Genomic DNA, 19,892 nt, shown 5'->3' with positions numbered 1-19,892 from the left:
CTGGAGCTAATGACAGAGTTAATGGATACTCCTACAGAAACAGGATTTGACCTAAATTTATTTTCAAAAGCAGTCACATAAATTAGCATCTGAACTCCAATATTAATTCATCCAAGTCAATGAGAACTAGAGGCTAAAAACATTTCAGCGCTTTGAAAAAAGACTTTCAAAATGACTGTCATTTATAAACAGAAACAGTGAAAAGCATCTGACTCTGAAGTATTTTACTATGCTTCAAAAATAAACAAAAAAAATGCACAAAACAAGAGTCCTTCTTTCATCCTGCTGATCTGATAGGACAAAATGTTTGAAAGACATTATAAGACACTCAATAACCTCGCTTATTGTTTCTACTATTTGTGAGAATATAGTGAAAGATAAATAGATATGTACACACATACATACTCTTGCAAATTAAGTCACTTTTCACACACATTTCAAAACCACGATTCTAATTCTTTTTTGGAAGTATATATTCGTCATGCTTTTTTATAGAAGGCAACCTTAAGTACATGTGGTTTTTTTTTTTTTTTTTTTCTGTGTGAATTAACTTTTCTCCCAAGGGATTCTGTCTTATTTACAGAAAGGTACATGCAGGTTTAAGAACCCGTGATGCATAGGGAGTGTAATAAAATTCAGTGCAATATGTGCTTCTTTAAGGGCCTCTCAGCCAAAAGTATTTTCAGTTAGGTATTCAGACTTATCATAGTGCTATAACTACATACATATTGCAGAATATGGACTGCAAATGAGGTATATTTAGGGCACCAAAATACTTTTCTTTCATTAGCTTCTCAGACTATTAGGAGTTTATTTCTTTTACTGCTGCTTATGGCCATGTATCTAGTTCTGTTCTAGTGAGAAAAGTTATTAATAAAAATGGCACCTCTATATATTTTTTTTCTAAATATTTTAAATCAAATGTCACTTCTGCATTTCTCAACTGTACTTCAATGCATTCAATGTGATGCATTTTGTGTGTGAAAACCTACGTGTTGCCTGCCTGCAGCATGTCAGATTCTGAATGCTATTATCAGTATTCTGCATTCACAAGAGAGGCAATTCTCATTACCCAAGAGACGAACACACAATGTACAGCTCTGCTATCAGCATATAATTGTGAACTAATTTATAATCCAAGGAAATGAATTTAGGACTGCACATATTGCAATGCTTCCCAGACAGCTATAATATGGAAATCATTATAATACTGAAACACTCTGTATATATTTTCTGTAGTTAGCAAACACCTCCAGGCCAGCATCATAAATCTTTGATTTAATCTCCCTTTCATCATTAGGATCATCACAGATTCAGGTTGTTCTCCCAATATTTTAACACATACCTAATTAGACAGCACATTTCACAGTAACATGCACTCTCTAAATACTTTAGGAGTGTTTTCTTGAAATCCTTTCTATATGTTATATTATTAATTAAGTTGTCAAAGACGAAAGAAAAAAAATAAGTATGTACTTATACATCCTTCAGGAAGCCTGAAATAAAATCCCTAAACATTAGTAAAACCAAGGTCAAATTCCTAAAAATTTTGAGTAATATTTGATTTTCAATCCAAAATACCCCAACAAATATCTAAAGATAAAACTGTTGTGTTTATTATTAACTTCAAAGTGATTTAAAAATATACAGTAATCTGTGTTTCTGAAAAGAAACAGATTTTCAAACCCCTAAAACCTAGTTTTGATAGGAAAAGGCAAAGAGGAGGGTAACAAGGACAAATCTGGGCATAAATATTAGCACAAGACACAAACAGCTACACCATAATTTAAAAAAAATGTATCTGAAGAGCTTTAAAAAACTATCAAAACTTGTCTGTTATGCAGGGTGTGCTTAGTTGTTACAGTTCATCACATAAAATGCATTTGATATTTTATGAGGAAATAATTTCTGCAATCTTTTCCTCCTACCGTATTTTTTTCCATTAACATTTTAGAGCTGAAAAATGCTACAGCAATGCTGGCTGTACGCAGTGATGTGGTAACACTGCTGCACACTTCTCAGGAGAATTAGCGTTATCCTTGACATTTATCCATAAATGTGCATCTGTTATACTGCAAGACTGTTCTGATTCTGCCTCTTAGGAGCAACCTTTTAAAAGCACACTCACCAGCACTTCTGTACCCAGAAAATTTCAAGCAATTATTCTGGCTGCAGTCCTTGACTTGATCAACAGGATCTACAAGCTGTCAGGCACGAGCTGCCTTGACAAATAGGTACATCCCTACAAGGCTTTACTGCACCAGAAACTCGCCACAAAAGTTAAGACTAATTACACTTCTTTTTCCCCACTATGGTTTATGAAGGGTCTGCCTTGCCTACATGGAAAAATCTTCTTTGTACCTCAGATCAGAGCCAACAGGGCTAAAAGCATAGCTACAATCACTCATGGCTTTTTGAGAGTCTTGGTTTGAAAAATAATGCAATAGGAACTTTCTGGTTAAAAGCTACTGCATTTCAGTTCTGAGCAGCAATACTGTTGTGCAGATCGCTCCTTGTGCTTCTCTCCATGCTCTGCATTTAGTATGCAGGCTCACCAGCATATTCTTGCTGTATTAAAATCTCATTGCCCTTGTCAAGCTATAATTCCAAGTTCCAGTAAGTACTGTTTACTACTCCAATACTTCCTGAACATTTCCACAGGGCTTGGTTCCCCACCCTTTAGTTTTTACACCTCCTTTGTCCCCATTCCAGAAAAAAAAAATGTGTGTTAATTATCTTCACAGCTTTTCTCGGAGTACCTGTCTCCCTCCCATTTCACGTGAACCAATGAAAATGCCATCCCGCAGCCCAAAACAACAACTGAACCATCACTTAGCCACAGCATTTTCTGAGGTGGAACATTCATGCCTTCTCTCATGCTGATTCATGTTTGGGAGTGGTTCCCCATAAATATCTGTCAAGTTTATTCACTGTACTCTTTCTACTCCAAGCCTTACATCCCTTGGATGCTTACAAAGCAAGCTAAAAACTAGCTCAGAGGCCTGGTGACAATGCAGATAAATACTTAATGAGAACTAATAGCAGCTGATACAGAGGAGAAAAAGTCTTCCTCTTTTGGAATACTCCACTGATACTTCTTAATTGAGATCCATATTTAGGCCTTAATAAGTTTGCCTGTTTTATTTCAGGATCCTTCAGTAGAAGAAATCTATGCAAAAATCCCAACACTTCAACAATGTGTTGAAATTTGAACGAGCCTCAATATCATAAACTTTTAATGGTATTGCTCAAACATCATTATTAGCATGTGCAAATATATATATATATACAAACATTCATAATTCTATGATTCTATATAAGGGTTCATATCCAAATTATTTTGTATTCAATTCTTATTAGCTAAGTTATCTCTTGACCTAAATCTTTCCATCTCTTTGTCCAAGCTCTCAATTTCTACTACTATAAAAACCTCATATAATTAGTTACTGACTATACAAGGAAGATTTGCATAAAATTGCACAGCAATAGATGGATGAATGTACTTTTTAATTGTTAGTTTTGTTTCTTGCTACCTTCCCCACCTTTTGTTGCAAGGCTCCAATCATGCACACAGACTGACAAAAGGCTTAGCACAGCACAACATGCCCAGTTTGGTTTAAACAAAAAATTGCCTGAGCTTCCTCCTATTCATGCTGGATATCTCTTGCTTCTCAGGGATTTACCACCAAGCTCAAATTTGTCTCTTGGCTCAGCTTTACTTTTCAAACACAGAAAGTTAGGTCAAACTACCACATCAAAACAATTTCTCGCAGCCCAGCCCCTGAGGCCGCCTTCCTGCTCTCCTGTGAAGGGAAGGTCAGCACTTCGTTTTGAGGTTTATTACACCTGCCTGCCTCCTTTATGACTTTCTCAAATAGGGCTTTGCATGCCACAAGGACCATCTGAATTCTTTATAGCTCAGCCTGGGCAGAGAAGAGGCCTGGCTGTATTTCTTCTGGCCCTGAGGTTGCAGACAACCTCCGACAGTCACACAGCATGACTGCAGATGATGGTGTTACACCTTCTCCTAGCACCAAAACACAACACTTGGGGACAGAATAAGATGACAGATTATTCACATGCCAGGGAAAGAAAATAAAACTTGTAAATTGTGGCCAGTTTGAATCTCTTCCCTCAAGACTGTTATACTTACAAATAAGGATCACAAAAATAAATAAGAACCCCCAGAAGGTACTGGTTTTGGGTAGCCAGAACACCTTGAGACCTATCCTTCTTCTTGCTTAGCCTTCCATCTTGAGTTCTCCCATTGCACACCACTGTCAGCATCCATATATCAGGCTGTAACTTCATAAGGTGGCAGCCTTTTTATTTTGTCAGCAGTTGACAAAAGTGTTTCACATTCTTCTGTAGGAACAGAGTTTAGCTGACACCAAGAGCTACTGAAGTTATTTTCCCATGATATTGCAGCTCACCATGGATGATAGCCTTCACTACAATTCTAGAAATTATTTTGTCCTTATTTGCCTCTTTTTTCCTGCTCAAGGGCTGCATTTGCCTTAGAAGAGAGTTTGACTAAGAATGATGTAAAGTCATTCAGTCTTTAACAAAATCATGGAAGAACATAATTCCAGAAGGAGAAAGACCAGCAGGAATGCATATCAAGAGCAGACTGAGTACTTCCCTGAAAAAGGGATTGTATTTTACAACATAAGTGATTTGTCTTATACCATATTAAACAGGCTTATCACAATCACACGGAAATTGTTCTCCATTTTAATTTCTTTTAAATTCTCTTCAATAAGGTGACAGCAGAACTCACATAGATGCTTTTTGAGTGAGTTAATTACTTCAGTGCACCTAAAATAATTTCTCAAAATCTTCTGAAGTGACATGATTTTGAAAACCTCTAGCACCCAAGTAAGAAAAAAAAATAGTTGAACTTCACAGAATTCACTTAACTATTGCTGCAACCTCAGATACACTGCAGCATATCAGGAAGCCATCAGAGTTTCAGAGTCCATCAGTCAGCAAAAAGTCTAAGATAGAGGGAGTAATTGTATTTCCCAAAATGGTTTCTATAAAGCCATTTCAGGTGATAACACATAATCCCAAAAACTCTATTACTTAAACGATCTTTTAATTTTGGTGTTTAATTTTGGTTTTTTTCCCCCCCACTGGTTTAAGGGATTTTTTTTACTGTAAACTTCCTACCTTTACTCTGGTGTTTAGAGCCAAATTTCTGGAATACTTTTCTTTTACAGATGACTTTAAAGTATGAGTTGCTGCCTAAACTTGCAGGTTTGATCAGAGCAAGTTAAGTCAAGAGAATGCTCACAGAATGATAGCTCACCCATTCCTAGATTCCTGAAGACATGTTATATTTTTTATTGTCTTCCATTGTTACAATCGTTAAAGACCCTATCAACTTTGTTACTGGTACTCCTTAAAAGGTTCTGTGTTACATTTTACAGCAGGAATTATCCTTCAGCTTTTCAAGAGCACTCATGTTCTGTAGGTTCAGAAAATCCTAACCTTTCCTGAGCCTAAGCAATGTTGGTTTTATCTTGTTTATGCAAAATTTCAAAATACTTAAATACAAAGATAAGCTACATCCTGTGAAGGCAGTGTAGGCTTGGCATTCGTTAGAATTTCTTAATTTCACATACATGCATGAAAATGCTAAATTTTTCAGCTTTGGCTACTATAGTGAGGGTGCTTTCTCATTCTTTAAGGCACACTTTTCTGATATAGTGTTGATTTAGAAATTACGCTCTTTTATTATGGAATATATATACTTTTATTTGGCTTTGCTTTTCAAGTCTTCTAATGTAGCATGTTCCTTTAAGTAAATGTTGCTGCAAGAAATGTTAATTCATAAACTACTGTTGAGTTTATTTCAGGTAGTAGAAAAACACCCCCTTGCACTATGAAACATACTGTGAGACATTTTCATTTGAAACTTGCTGTTATACATTTTAGGAAGTTTTTTTAATCTTTTTGTACTAATTTTTAACTTTCACATTTCTGCTCAATTGAAGTCATAGCTTTCTTTTAAAAAGTAAAATATGAAACCAATACTTGTTTTCTGCAGATATTCAAAAGAGTTAGCCTGAATTACTCAGCAAATTTTTATTGTGTCCAAAATTAACCTCTCACAGAGTACTTTTTAATAACAAAAGCTGTTTTATAAAACACCAATATCTGAATCTTGGCTAAGGTTGTTGGCTTTGAGTTCTTGTCTCATGATACTTCTGTTTCAGAAGAAAAAGACAACACCTTCTCCCATGAGACAAAATAACAACCAAAAAAAACCCCAAAACAAACTAAAACAAAACAAAACAAAAAAAAAAAAAAAAAAAACAAACAAAAAAAAAAACCCTGAAACTCCTTCCAAAAAAATCACATTCACTCCTTTTCTACAAGACCAGGTTTCTCCAAGAAGTACTTGACAGCATGAGAAAGTGAAAGCTGAGAATGAGAAACTTAGAAAACTGTGTGGAATTAGTATTTTTGGAAAGGGACAGGAGAAAAAAATTACAAAATGCTGGGGGCAAGCAGAGTGAATCAAGTAACATAGTCTACAAATGAGACAAAAGATTGACAACTCTGTCTATAATTGGCATGGGAGGATTAGATATGGACCAGGATTTGCTGCAGCTCTGAAACAGTCTGTGAAAGACTTTCTCTTTTTCCCTGTATTAAAGCAGATAAGGTTACCTAGTTTGGCACCTAAGATGCTTATAAGGAGGAAATACTTCTAGATATACCAAGCCAAAAGTGGATGATCATGTGAGATTGCTGTAAAGATCTGAGTATATCTGCAGACTTTGTTCTGTAAGATTTTTCTCCACGAAGTACTTCTTACCTAAAAAATACAGCTCTCCTTTATTCACCTGACAGTGAACCTATACAGGTTTTTTAATTCTACTTTTCACTCAGCCATGCTTAGATTAACATCACATATATAGTGGGGGTGTTACCTGTCACTCAACAATGCCCAGTTCAACAGCACACAGCCACATTGCAAACAACAGCTTAACACATTAGTGCTTCATCCCACTGAAGCAAATAGGTGATTTTATCATATGCAATGTACTTTCATACAATTCAGGATTTTGATTGAAAATGTTTGTTAAACTCACCTACTCAAGGCATTAAGATCTTTAAGACAGGACTCTGCTCTGCAATTCTTTCACAAGCTGGCAATTATACTAGCACTGATTTTTACGTTCTGAAGAAAGAGTGATACACACTAAATAACCAAACCATTTTCTGCCACACAGCGCCTGACTTTTTTGCTGTCTCCCACTCTATAAGACTAATCCTGACACATCTAGTTCTGTCTTTTGACTTCAATCATTCCACTGACGTTTTCAGGTATTTGCACATGCTGTACTGTATTGTACTTCTCCTCTCCAGTGTTTTGTCCAAACCCCCAGTTTCAAAAGCCTAAACATCAAAGCTGCATTTATGTCTCATTCAGAGAACAAGAATATTTGCATATTTACCAGAGTACTGTTGAACTCTTTTTTTTACTTTCAAATCTACTCAAGAGTAACATAATTCATGAAATTCTCACTTCTCCCACATACACTGGCACACTCCCTAGAGTCAGTGTTTTGAGACTCCACAGTTATATCATGTTCCATATGGTACAGATTTTCATCTCTCACAATGCCATTTGTTTTCAAGCCCCTTATCAGGTTCAGCACATTCATTACAAAACCACAATACACTTGACTACAACTGCTTCGTATGCTTACTCTGACTTGACAGCTGTAGAGTGATATTGTTCTCTCAATGCTGCACAGACCAAGTATGGTATTCAAAAAATATGTATTTCAAAAAATGATCCAAGGGATTTTATTTTTCATAATGCACATGAAATCTACAACACTGTAAAACAGCATATTTAGGCAAGGAACGAAACCACTTCCAAAAGTGAAGAAACTCATGAAAATGTGATACTGTGTCCTCTGCTTCTACACAGATTGAAGCAAAAAAATAAATACATGTGAATTATCTCCTGGTTGGGTTTTCACTATTTTATCTCTCTTAAGCTCATATTAACAGCCTCTGAGCTGTGACAGATATGTATGCCTAGTTTTTTTCTTCAATGTGTTTCTTGTCCTACTTCAGTGATATCTGTAAGAATTGTCCTTTCCAACACTATGGGACCATATGACCTTGCCTGTTCTATCTCATATAGAGAAGCGGGGTAACAGATGTCCTCTTTTAGTTGGCTACAGTGATAGCAAACAAATGTCACAAAAAGCAGTCTGATGAGTATATGAAAAGTGAGAGAAAAAGAAATATTAAAAATTTTTCACCACAAAAGTGGAGCAGGGAAATGCTGGTCCTGGGGAGTGAAAAGTTTCACTTCACTTGGGAAAAAAAAAAAAAAAAGATAGAAATATATATATTTATGTATCTATCTTTGTCATGTCACTCCAGGCGAGCTGTAGACTTGTCACCAGCCAGACCCGAGCGCTTTCTGAGCTTCTAGGGCTACACAATAGAAAGTGAAATAGACCAAGGAAAGGAAAAACACTAAGTGATAATAGCAACTTGACATAAGGAGGATGGGGAAGAACAGGAGATAAAGTAAAACACTAAAAAGAATTGAAAGAACAGCAAAGCTTTTTCAAGTAGTAAGCTACTTATCAAACTTTGACAGGATCATCACTGCAACTTTCACAATGCAATTATCTGCAAAAACTGAGGACATTAAGACTGAGGAAATTAATGTTTAAATGTAACTTTATGACAGAAGTAGACAGTCACATCTTGTACAAGAACTTAGGGAACAGAAACCTGACTTTACTGAAGCCATGGAAACCAATAGGGTTTCAGCACATAGTGTTAGCAATTAAAAGGAAAGAAGAAAACTCCTACTGCTGACTTCAGTTCCTCTCTAATGATGACATCTCTCATCCCCTTCTGCAACAATTCAGCACTGTGAAAACCCCAATGGATGTCTCGAGATTATGTGGAAACTCCTTGGTTAAACCAGTTTGTAGCTCTAAGTCTTTGTGTTGAAAAACTGCTGCATGCCTAAATGGGTATATTTTGACAGATTGCATGATCACTACAGCATTGCTGTGCAAAGCACTTAAGGGAATTTGAGACCCCTGAAGTATCACAAGTGCTGGAATAAATCCAAGTTCTAAGTTACTGTCTAAGCTATTGTTCTTTTACATTTGACTGTCATATTCATAGATGTGAAATGAGTATACTTAGTTGTTCTTGCATTTTGATTGGTGTTTTTTGTTTAGTATCTTAACATATTTCAGCAATTTCTTGGGTTATATTTCTTTACTGGAATAGATATATGCTTAATCGTTAAGGTTAAAACTCTGAAATATTTACATCCATTGATTTTGATAATATTTTCCTTCCAACTCTTATATAAACTCACATCAAAGCAAATGCATGAGTAAAACTCCTCATTTGCTGCCATATTCAAAATCATGATCTTCAGGGCATGTAATCCAGAATAAAAGGTAAACTATTAATGAACTAAAAGGCCCCTAGGGCTTAGAAGTTCAAGCACAAATCCTAGAGGCAAATAACTGAGTGTTCTTGCTGTTGCACCACTTACCTTTCCAACACTGCACTACTCCAGTGGCTAAGCATGCAGAGCTTAGCATTACCTTCTCTTTTAATATAAATTAAAGCAAGCTTTTGAACACATTCAGATGTTGAATAGTACTCAAGACTTCTCTTTCAGGCATTTCCCATGATGCTCAATTATAGATTTTATTGAGAAGAAATACAAAGAAGGATAAATAAAATGCGATTCATTCATTTCCACAGATCCACATTTAAATACAATTTTCATAATTCTGTGGTGACCCTATTTTGTTGTAACATTTCATTTCAGTTTCCATTTTTTTCCTTATTCTTAGTAAACCTGACTGACTATGACCCTGAGCAATCTAAAGCAGCTTCAAAGCTGTCTGTTTCTGAGAGAGAGCTTGGACAAGATGACCTCCACAGAATCCTTCCAAACTGAATTATTCTCTGCTTCTATGAAACACAGGTGTCACAAATATAAAACATGTTTCAAAATGTGCTGTCAGCCTAGGAATAGTTCAGTCACTAAAAACTTCCCTTCTTAATTTTATCTTGACATGATACTGAAATGTTTTGTGTATAAAGATATATATATGTCTCCACAAAAATTCATTTTTCAAGATTTATAACTGCACATTCTCAGGTGCAGAGACTTTTTTGACATGATCTCTATAAATGTCAGATGAAACTCATGGTTGAAACTGCACCTCCTATAATTTTCACACCGTTCTTTGGAACTAAACAAACCAATTTTGTCAAATGAGAAATGCACAATTCTTTATATCAGAAAAATCAAGCCTATAAGTGTCCTTCCATAGGAAAGAAGTGAAGAGGACTCTTTAACCAGGTATATGTTTGCCAAAGTCAGGTAAAACATTCCTTAGGCAATATTTTCCTTTCTTTCAAGAAATCAGTTGAGAATTTACATCCACAATTGTCAAATGTTTGGTTGTGTTCTCAAAGCACTAATCATATACATAAACCAGAACACAATGCTGTGCAACAGTTCTAGACTACCATACCCCAAAGCAGTCATCTAATAACATACAATATCAGATTTTTTTGTTGAACGCAGGCTGGGAAAGAGACAGAGGCTGAGTCAAGTTTCCTACCAGAAGAAAGGAGGTTAGACTAGAAATTACCAATGCACACTTTTTAAAAAGAAAGGCAAAATTCAAAAAAGACATTTTCACTTGATCACAGACTCTCCATGGAAAGACCACAGAGACGCCTCTGGGTCAAACACAAACGGGGCTCACTCACACATAAGCACATTTAAGTACAATAACAAGTTTGATGAGCAGAATTTTCAAAAGAATAAACCTATTTCTATTTGATAAAAATGCCACCCATTTCAAAAGAAGCAGACAGGCTACAGGTAAGCACTTTTTGAGAATCCAGTCTTTTATCTTAGTTCATAACAATTCAGATCTAAGATTCTCTTAGATTCACTAAGATTCACTTAGCATTAGCTGTATTGGTTTTGTCACTAAAGACCCATTTTATTGGTTCATTTTAGGAGTAACAGAAATAGGAGTATCAGAAATAAAGCTGAGATTCCTGTTATTGGCAGCATGAAAAAAAACATGAAAGCCCAGCTTCTACTGTGTTCCTGGAACATATTCCGTATATCACCCAGACAGTAAACTTACAATGCAAACTAAAACCTAGAAAAAATAACCCTTCAGGAAATGAAAAGAACTATGTGACTCTGTGAGTATACTTCAGCAATGCAAATGAGTTTGAAATTCTACTCATAAAATAGTCACAGAAAATAAGCTGATAGTATAGCTTCTCATGCTAACTTTTCAACAACATTGGAAAAATCTAGAGAAAAAAGCAATTTCAGCTCAAAAGAAAATTATTACTAACTCAGCATTTCTAAGTACTCCTACCCAGCAGTGAAGCTTTCTCTGTTTTACTCATGAACATGCATATTAACTATTGCTACTTCAAGATTTGTTAATTCCCATGTCCTCCTCCTGGAGGAGAGGGAATTCTCCTACCCCCTTCAGAGCTAAGGAATTGTACTGGGTTTTGAAGCACCACACTGAATATTACTAGCATACTAAAACTCTAAGGAATAACATCCCTAAAATCCTGATTTTTAACATCAGCAGAATATATGGAGCTGCAAGAATGAGGAAAGAATCTTATCTTCTTTTGTATGATTGTGGGTTTTTTGTACAAAATAGGTGTAATCCATTTAACCTGTCTTTTAAAACATGTTCAGTAGAACATCTTCAATTAGGGTAAGCATGCCACATACCCTCTTCTCTATACTGTATAGAAAGAAACACTTTGCATTGCAATTCAACAGCATGCAAATTGGCACAAGTCAAAATGTTTCACATACATTTATGAGTTGCAATCAACCTTCATTTAATAGTTTCTTAGTCCTGGTATGCAATTTGTGCTCTAAAATGAGAGAAAATTGAGGTAAGAAAGGGTTTTAAAAAGCAAGAAAGAATGCGATCAGAATAACCAGCAGGTCGGTGATGAGGAACTCATCTGTTCTGCAAAACCTGAACTAAACTACTGCTCTGAACAGGCACCACTGGGGTTTACATTTCAAAGGAGCACCTTAATCACTAGGCACACTATCTCTGATCTAATGAATAGATAATTATATATTCAAAGTGGAACAGGTCCAACAAGAGAACAACACACCTGAGCAAAAGTAGGCATTCATCACAGACAAATCCTTGTTACAGATCAAGCAGAGGAGGCATGTCAATCCCATTTTCCCACACCCTGGATATTCTTATGATTGTGAATGCTCTTCCTTCCACTTGACATATTTCCCCCAAGAAAACTTGTGAAAGAGAAAATTTCTGCCAGAGTGGAGGTAAAAAAATAAGATACCTCAAAAAAGTTGGTGACGAATGTTCTGCATCCAACTTTTACCCTGCCATCTGTTATATACAGCCAAAGGTAGAAACAATTAGGAGAAACCATTGCCAGTACCTTGGCTTGTTTTTCTCAAGATTCCTTCTGGAAATTCACTACAGAGATAGTAGGTATTGTCCCAAAATACTTAACACCAGGACTATGTATTATTTTCATTAACACATATTAAATTTTGTTTTTGTTTTAGGTTTGTTTAAAATCCTATTCAAAGCACAAGCAGGGTAATTTTAAACATTAAGCATCTCCCCATTCCCATGATATGCATCAATGTAATCCAAAGTTAAACATACATTCATGCATATGCCTTTTCCACAGTACATTGTCATTACACTTTGTAAAATCCATAAACTACGTTCAGCGTCAGAATTTTATTTTACATGCCTAAGTATACTTGTACAAATCTACTGCTAATAATGGCAATCTCCTTAAAAAGCAAAGGGTGGGGGACTGAATTTTCCATCTGAAATAAGATTTGTCATTAAAATTCTACACCTAGAAAATAAATTACACATTGCCATTGCAATGTAAGCTACTTCTTAACAAATATATATGAAGGGTAGAAATCCGTCAAAGAAAAATGTAAGCATCATGTCATAATAGTTTTTACTATCTATTAAGGCTTTTCCTTGTCTCCAAAGAGTCATCCAACAAATGAAAAGATCCATGCAGAAGTTAAAGATGGAATTTTTTATTGAGAAACTTGTGGGATACATGTAATCAAAAGAATCTCACCACTGAACAGTACATTTGAAAGAGGAAGCCTGTGGGATGTACTGTCACAGTGGTAATTTAATACATGACCAAAATCTCTAAGTTATGCATATGCTTGTTTTATGCCAAAGCTGGCACCATCAGAAGAGGTTAGATTCTGAACAAAAGCAACAATCAGTGAGTTAACAAACAGCTTTTCAACTGCCAAATGAAATGGCTGTTAAAGGCTGATCTTAAGAGGGAAAAACTTTAAAATTATATTGTTTTCTTGGTAATCAAGTGTGGTGGGATGCATGAACAGGAAAGAGGGGATGGCTGTTCTACATTCAGCAATCCATTTCAGTGGCTGCCTCAGCCTTCTCTGTAAAGCAATGTGACTGTTTTAACAATATCTGAAAAGTTTCAGTGCACACTTGGTACACTCAGGATTTAAATTAAATAATAGAAAATGCTTTATATCTGGCAAAGATATTTTTTGAGACATTTGGATAAGCAGTAGGTGTGTATGTGTAAGTAAAATATATCTTGACACTTTTTTCTTGACTCCTTTTAAATTTAGGTGGGACATTTGCCAATACAGCTGTAACAATTTACAGACTCTTGAGCCATATGAATCTCCCCTAGATATTTCCCTCCAGCATTCACTTCCATAACCCCCTGCAGTCACTTCCATAGAGATTTATAAGGTTTAAAACTTTCTCTTCTAAACATAGAGCTTGCACAAGAGGGCAATGACGCACAATGATGGGCAAGTACTAGCCTATCCCCTTCCCCTGTTCAAGATTCAGAAACACATCATGGGCTTCACCTATTCTGAATTATTACAATTATATGCATCAGCACAAAGGGGATAATAGATTTCAATGCATGTAATGATTTAACACTTTTAAGCCACAGAAATATACAACCAGCAAAAAGAAATTATTTTATAATTATGTAGCTAAACAGAGAGAGTAAATTCTATTTCTGATTAATACTTCAGTTCAGTGAGACAGAAACATAGTTACTCAATACTGAATTAATTTACAAAAATGACAATATGCCACAATATGCATTACAATTAATGTAACAAGTGGCTTCAAGGAAATTCTTTGTAGAATTCAAGATATGCTACTGAAAAAACAAATGAAAAAACAGTATGAGGATTTGGAATAATATCAGAGAAATTTCTGAAGCTTCTGAAACCAAATTAAAAGTGTTGCATATGACTCTAGTAGACAAGGATCCAACCTGTGCCTCAAGCAACTGTTAGATCTGTGCCAAAAGCTGCAACATGATACTGAGATTTTAAAGATATCATTTTATATGGAAATTAATATTACATCAGACAAATAGAATGCTTGGGCACTTAAGTAAAAAAAAATTGACTTGACCCTTTCTAAAAAGCCCGATTTTAAACATGCCCCATCTTTGAGCCTACACCACCATCACATGTGCTAACACCACAGAGAGAACAGAACATGTTGTATGTCTGGCATCACCATCCACCCTCTGTTCTCCCAAAGTGCTCAGTACGCATTTTGAGACAAGATGCTTCAAGAGCTTTGTTTCATTTAAATTCAAGTATTTCTGCAATAGTTGTTTTAAATTATTTTTTAAAAATTATTTCCCAGTCTAGTTTTACAATAATGAATAAAGAGCTCTTTGGTGAAACAGAGCAAGCATGTGACTAACCACTTACTTCACTGAGGTATCCTTTTTAAAATTTACTGACTTACAAAAACAAATTAATATCTTCTCACTGTCACCTTGGCTTCGTACAATTATTCTTAATTAAGAGGAATTTTTTTCAAATGCCAGCACGCAGATGAAAATCATTACGACAATTAACAAAAATATCTTCCTTTCAACAAAGTAGCATGGCATACACAGAGCAGCAAGTCAGGCTGCTTCATTAGGAACATTTAGATACACAGTCAGGAAGGCACAAAAAATTCAGATCAAAACTTAAGTTTATTCTCCATTATCTGTGAATACATATTTTTGCATGAGTCATCCACAGAGAGTGAACCCACAGCTCAGACAGAACAAGTGCTATGAATACCAAATTTCAAAGTGTAGAGTGTTTATCCACCATCTGTTGTTCAAGAATCCCATAACTATATTTCATAAAACTTTTCAAACTCAAATTTACTGTGTCAACTTATGAAATAATATAAAAAGGATCACTGGCTTTCATTTAATTGCACTGTAAACTCTTCCAAACAAGGTACTGTACTGAAAGGGGGATTATTTTTTGTTGAGGGAATAAAAGGGAAAGGGAAGATTATGAACAAATGGAAAGATTAATAAAACCCTTTTTATCTCAAAGAATGATACCCCAGTGGGCATATGATTTCCTCTGGATTTCATATGAAGTTCAGTCATTACAAATAGATAAAAAGAACAGCCCTCTTTTCCAACTTTGCCCAGCATAAAAAAATTAAATTCAGTTATTTTGAAGTGTCTTGTCTAATAAATAGACAAGAATTAAGAAATTAATTTAAACTAATGAGATGTACTGGTTCCACATTAATGTTATACTTCCAGAAAGCCTCTCCCTTGCTCAACAAAGATTCAATAAGCCAGCTTCTTAAAGAAGCCATTTACAAGCCATGAGACTACCTAAATCAATAACAGACTGTGTTTCCTAGGGAAAACAGGGCCAGGGAATATTGTACTGCAATAAGCAGCAGCCCAGTGCTTTCAGAGACTGAGCACCTTCCATAGATGTGGCTAAATGTTCCAGGGAAACTGTTTACAGGAATTCCATCCTCAGGAATGGATCCTGTATTTATGTATTCCACATGTACTTCTTCTGTCAAGAATAACTATTGATTTTCCATAGGTAAAAAGATTCTGGATTAGGCTCCTACACTGAATATATCATAGAGTAGGTATCCTACCTACTCTTTCAGCAGGAAATTCAAGATTAGTTAGCAGGTATTGGTAGTACACAGTAAGTCTGTACCTCTGTTTACTTTTCCTTGATATCACTTCACAAAATTTTTTACTCTCCCCAGTGATTAGAAAGACTAGTGTGTCGACTTAATCAGTCCATTCTTCCATATCATGCCTGTAGCTATTTTCATTTTTCCTTTATAGCAAAGTAATCAAAGAAGCAATCCTGCATAACAGTTCTAACACCAAAATTCAGAAAATTAGTTTATCTGAGCTTGCTCTTACTACATCTGTGCTCAGAGCACTAACACATATTCTAGAATGATTTTCTAATATTTTTCTTTTTTTTTTTCTAAGAGGATGATTCTTTCATTCTATTTAGAAGCTAAAATTCTATTTCGCTCCAAATTCCTTTAGCTCTTTTTTACTTGATGAGCTTTTATATAAATCTTATCTGACAACTTGTAGAAGTAATTTAGCACTTCAGGTTTTAGTTTTGTACTTTGTCCGTCAAGTGATACCTACTAAAACATGTTTTCATGGCTGTTTCATGGTGTTCTTTTCACATTAGCATTGCTGCAGTTACCCTACAGTTAAATCTTATCCTTTTTTGGAAGCACAAAGTACTCTTTTGACCAAGTCATTCAAGAAAACAAAATGGTGATTTTCCTCTTAAGGTTTAGAAAACTCATAGTGACTATAAAAAAGTCCAAGGCAGTCTTTCTTCCAGATGGCACAACTGACACCAGAATGCATCCTGTGCACCTACAACTGTTTGCTGGGAGCTTACCTTTCAGGAGACTTTTTCCTTTACTGAGCTTCTTTTCAAAAGAAGGGAGAGCAGCTTTCACAGGCATTGCAAGGGACTCTCCTTGGCTGAGGAAAGCTGATGAAATAGGATATATCACCACATTCTCTGGCCTTCTTCTCCCAGGACTGCTACTTTTCCCATCTTAGGCTAAGTTTCTCCTATCAAAAACACTGGATCACATTCTGCATTCATAGCTCAAAACAAGGTTGTGAGATCTCTTGCTATTTTTTACGTTTTTTTCCTGCAGAGGATGGAGAAGCCAACAGAAGTGCTGATGCAGAAATGAGGAATAGCAGGGGATATCTGAGGTACAAGACTGCCTTGACTAAAAAGATATTGGTGGGGGCACATTGGCCCAGGTACATATCACAGCACTGAAGTGAAAACAGAATGATTAATAGCTCCTAAAAAGGTCCACCTATTGCTCATATCCCATTGGTGTGCCACCAGCAGCAGTGCAGCCACTCAGTCCTAGTGCAATCCCATCCTAATCCCAGTCCTAATGCCCACTGCTAAATTAAACCTAGGTATAAACCATTTCTAAAAAGTAAATTAATTTGTTCCACATCTCCTTGCAACACTTCTCGACTGCATTGAGTCTCGCTCTTTGCTTAAACTCTGTTCTATCCCTATTTCAATTCAATGACCTCATGATTCTTTATTTCTTCATAATATTAAAAAAAAATAACAAACCCAATACTTTTCTGTTTTCTTGAACATTTTTCAGCATTTCATTACCATATTTCTGTTTCTCAACTCTCTACAAGTCCTGTAATTACCCTATTTTGGGTTTCTTATTTTATCTGATACTGACTTTAATGTATTCAGGCTTTCTTGTAGTGTCAAAATAATGTAAGAAACTGCGCTCCCTATATAATTAAATCTAACAGAAATCTAAGGGAACCTAACATTTGGTCTAGTTAATCAGCACTTCAGATGCTGCTAAGTAAACTTGAATCTAAGAAAATAAGTTAAATTTCAGAGTCTTAGGTTTAACAAATATTCAGTGAAGATATCTGTAAGTCTTTATGCTTTGGACATCTTCTGGTTAGCTTGCCTTATACAAACATACACTTAAAACCATGCCCATAAATTTTCCCAAGAGAGAATTCTTATTCTTTCCTGAAAAGGGATTTTTTTCCGAAAATAAGTCAGATGTTGAATATCAGATGCTGCACAAGGCTGAACTGATTAGACAAGGTAAGGAGGGACAAAGAGGATATTTATGAACACAGGCACACAGGAAGACAGAAGTCAACTTTTAAGAGGCCTGAGGAAGTCTTTGAGAAACTGAATAAAGCAAGGAAGAAGGTGAGAGTGGACAGAAGGTAAGGAAAGCATGTCTTGATGAGAGGGCAGGAAGCTGAGAGAAAAGGATGAAGAATGGAATTCTCAGTGCTAGAAGGGTTCATAGTGGTTTTTTTTCAGAGAAAAATGTAAGCCTCAGAGTAGCCACTTTGTGTTGAGGCTTCACAGGTGTTGCTATGACCATTAACATTTATAACATGGCAGTCACTAGAAAGTGATAACTTGGTATAACAAGAGACAAGGCAAGAAATATCCTCCTCTACGAATCACACTACCTTCACTTATCCAAGCTGATCCTTAGGCAGCAGGGGCATATTGCCAAAGAAAAACTGGAGCAATCCTGAAAACCTGTGCTGATACCTTTATTTCCATGTCTTTCACCAAAGGAGGAACTCGACATCAGCATTTAAATTGCATGCAATAAACTGGGGAGAGAAGGACAGTGTAAGAAAGAGGGAGAGAGAAAGAAGTAATTGCTTGCTATTTGATACCTAGATGTGAGAAGAAAATGAAAAAAAGTCTGTCTACAGAGTTCAGCAATTCTTTGGAAGCAGCTGAAGTACAAAGAAAGAACTGCATGGTATTCTTACTGCTGGTTGAAATAAGAACTTGTTTTAAGCTATAATGTATACAGGACAGCTAATGATAATGAGAAAATAAGCAGAGATTAATATAAAGAATATATATTTTTAAATATACTAGGATGGCATTAGACTACAATTAGTATTGGAAAAAAAAACTGATAAGATTCAGCAAAAATTACAACTAATAAAATGTGAAATTTATGGTCATGGAAAAATGCTACTATCTAAGCAGGTTGCTTTCAGGTCAAATCAGCAGGAAAATATTTCTGATCTAAAAAAAATGCAAATATAATTAATGTAATATATTTTGTAGGAGGTATCACAGATAAAGTTTTCTGAAAAAATTCCCCTTGGAAAGCCCTTTTTTACAAAAGCACCTCAGAGATCTCTAGTATAAGTGCACAGAAAGATATGGTCTTATCTTTTTAAACTTCTTAAATCAGAAACTCCTTTTCATTTGAACCATTACTCAAGAGAAAGAGTGGTGTAATTCAGGAAAACAGTTGGCAAACGAGAGAACGCACATAATCAAGCCAATAAAAACTTGTCTGTGTAAAAATGACTTGCAATATATTTATATAACAAAATAAACATATGATTAAATGCCAGCCAAACTCATCTGCCCCTGAAGCCATCATTAATTTCATATAATTTAATACACTTGCTGCATGTTAACCCATGTTTTCAGAATTTTATAAAATATGCATGATCAAAAGTTGTTAATTGGCAACTGAAAAGCTTTTCTTTCATAACTTATTGACTACATTCTTCTCCTGAACTTGTTCTAATTAAGAGAGAGCTTAGCATTGTATATCCATGAACAGTGCCATAGCCCTCAGGTAAAACTGATATGTATGGGGAGTTTTGTTATTGTCTTTTCTGTTTCAGTGGCAATTTTGTTGCTGCACCTACATTGTTTACTGTTTTAATTAGAGTTTTTATCATTAATTACAAGTAGTAAGAGTCACAAACAATATGGATATGCTCAGGGGGTGCTAATGGGATCAGTGCTGTTCAACATTGTTTTTCGGTGATAACCGTGGGATCCAGTACACCTTCAGAAAGTTTGACAACCACACCAAGCTCTGTGGTGCCGTTGACCCACTGGAGAGATGCCATCCAGAGGGACCTGGACAGGCTTAAGAGGTGGG

General features: G+C 35.7%; 1 protein-coding gene across 1 annotated transcript in view; it reads right to left on the bottom strand.

The window, feature by feature from the left end:
- DLG2 (discs large MAGUK scaffold protein 2) overlaps positions 1 to 19,892 on the bottom strand; it is a 984,977-nt gene that overhangs the window by 324,544 nt on the left and 640,541 nt on the right. The gene's annotated exons all lie outside the window — the stretch shown is intronic.

This window comes from Vidua chalybeata, chromosome 2 (assembly GCF_026979565.1).
Source record: "Vidua chalybeata isolate OUT-0048 chromosome 2, bVidCha1 merged haplotype, whole genome shotgun sequence".
NCBI lineage: Eukaryota > Metazoa > Chordata > Aves > Passeriformes > Viduidae > Vidua > Vidua chalybeata.
The sequence above is the reverse complement of the archived record's forward strand: the minus strand, read 5'-3'. Positions and strand labels throughout refer to the sequence as shown.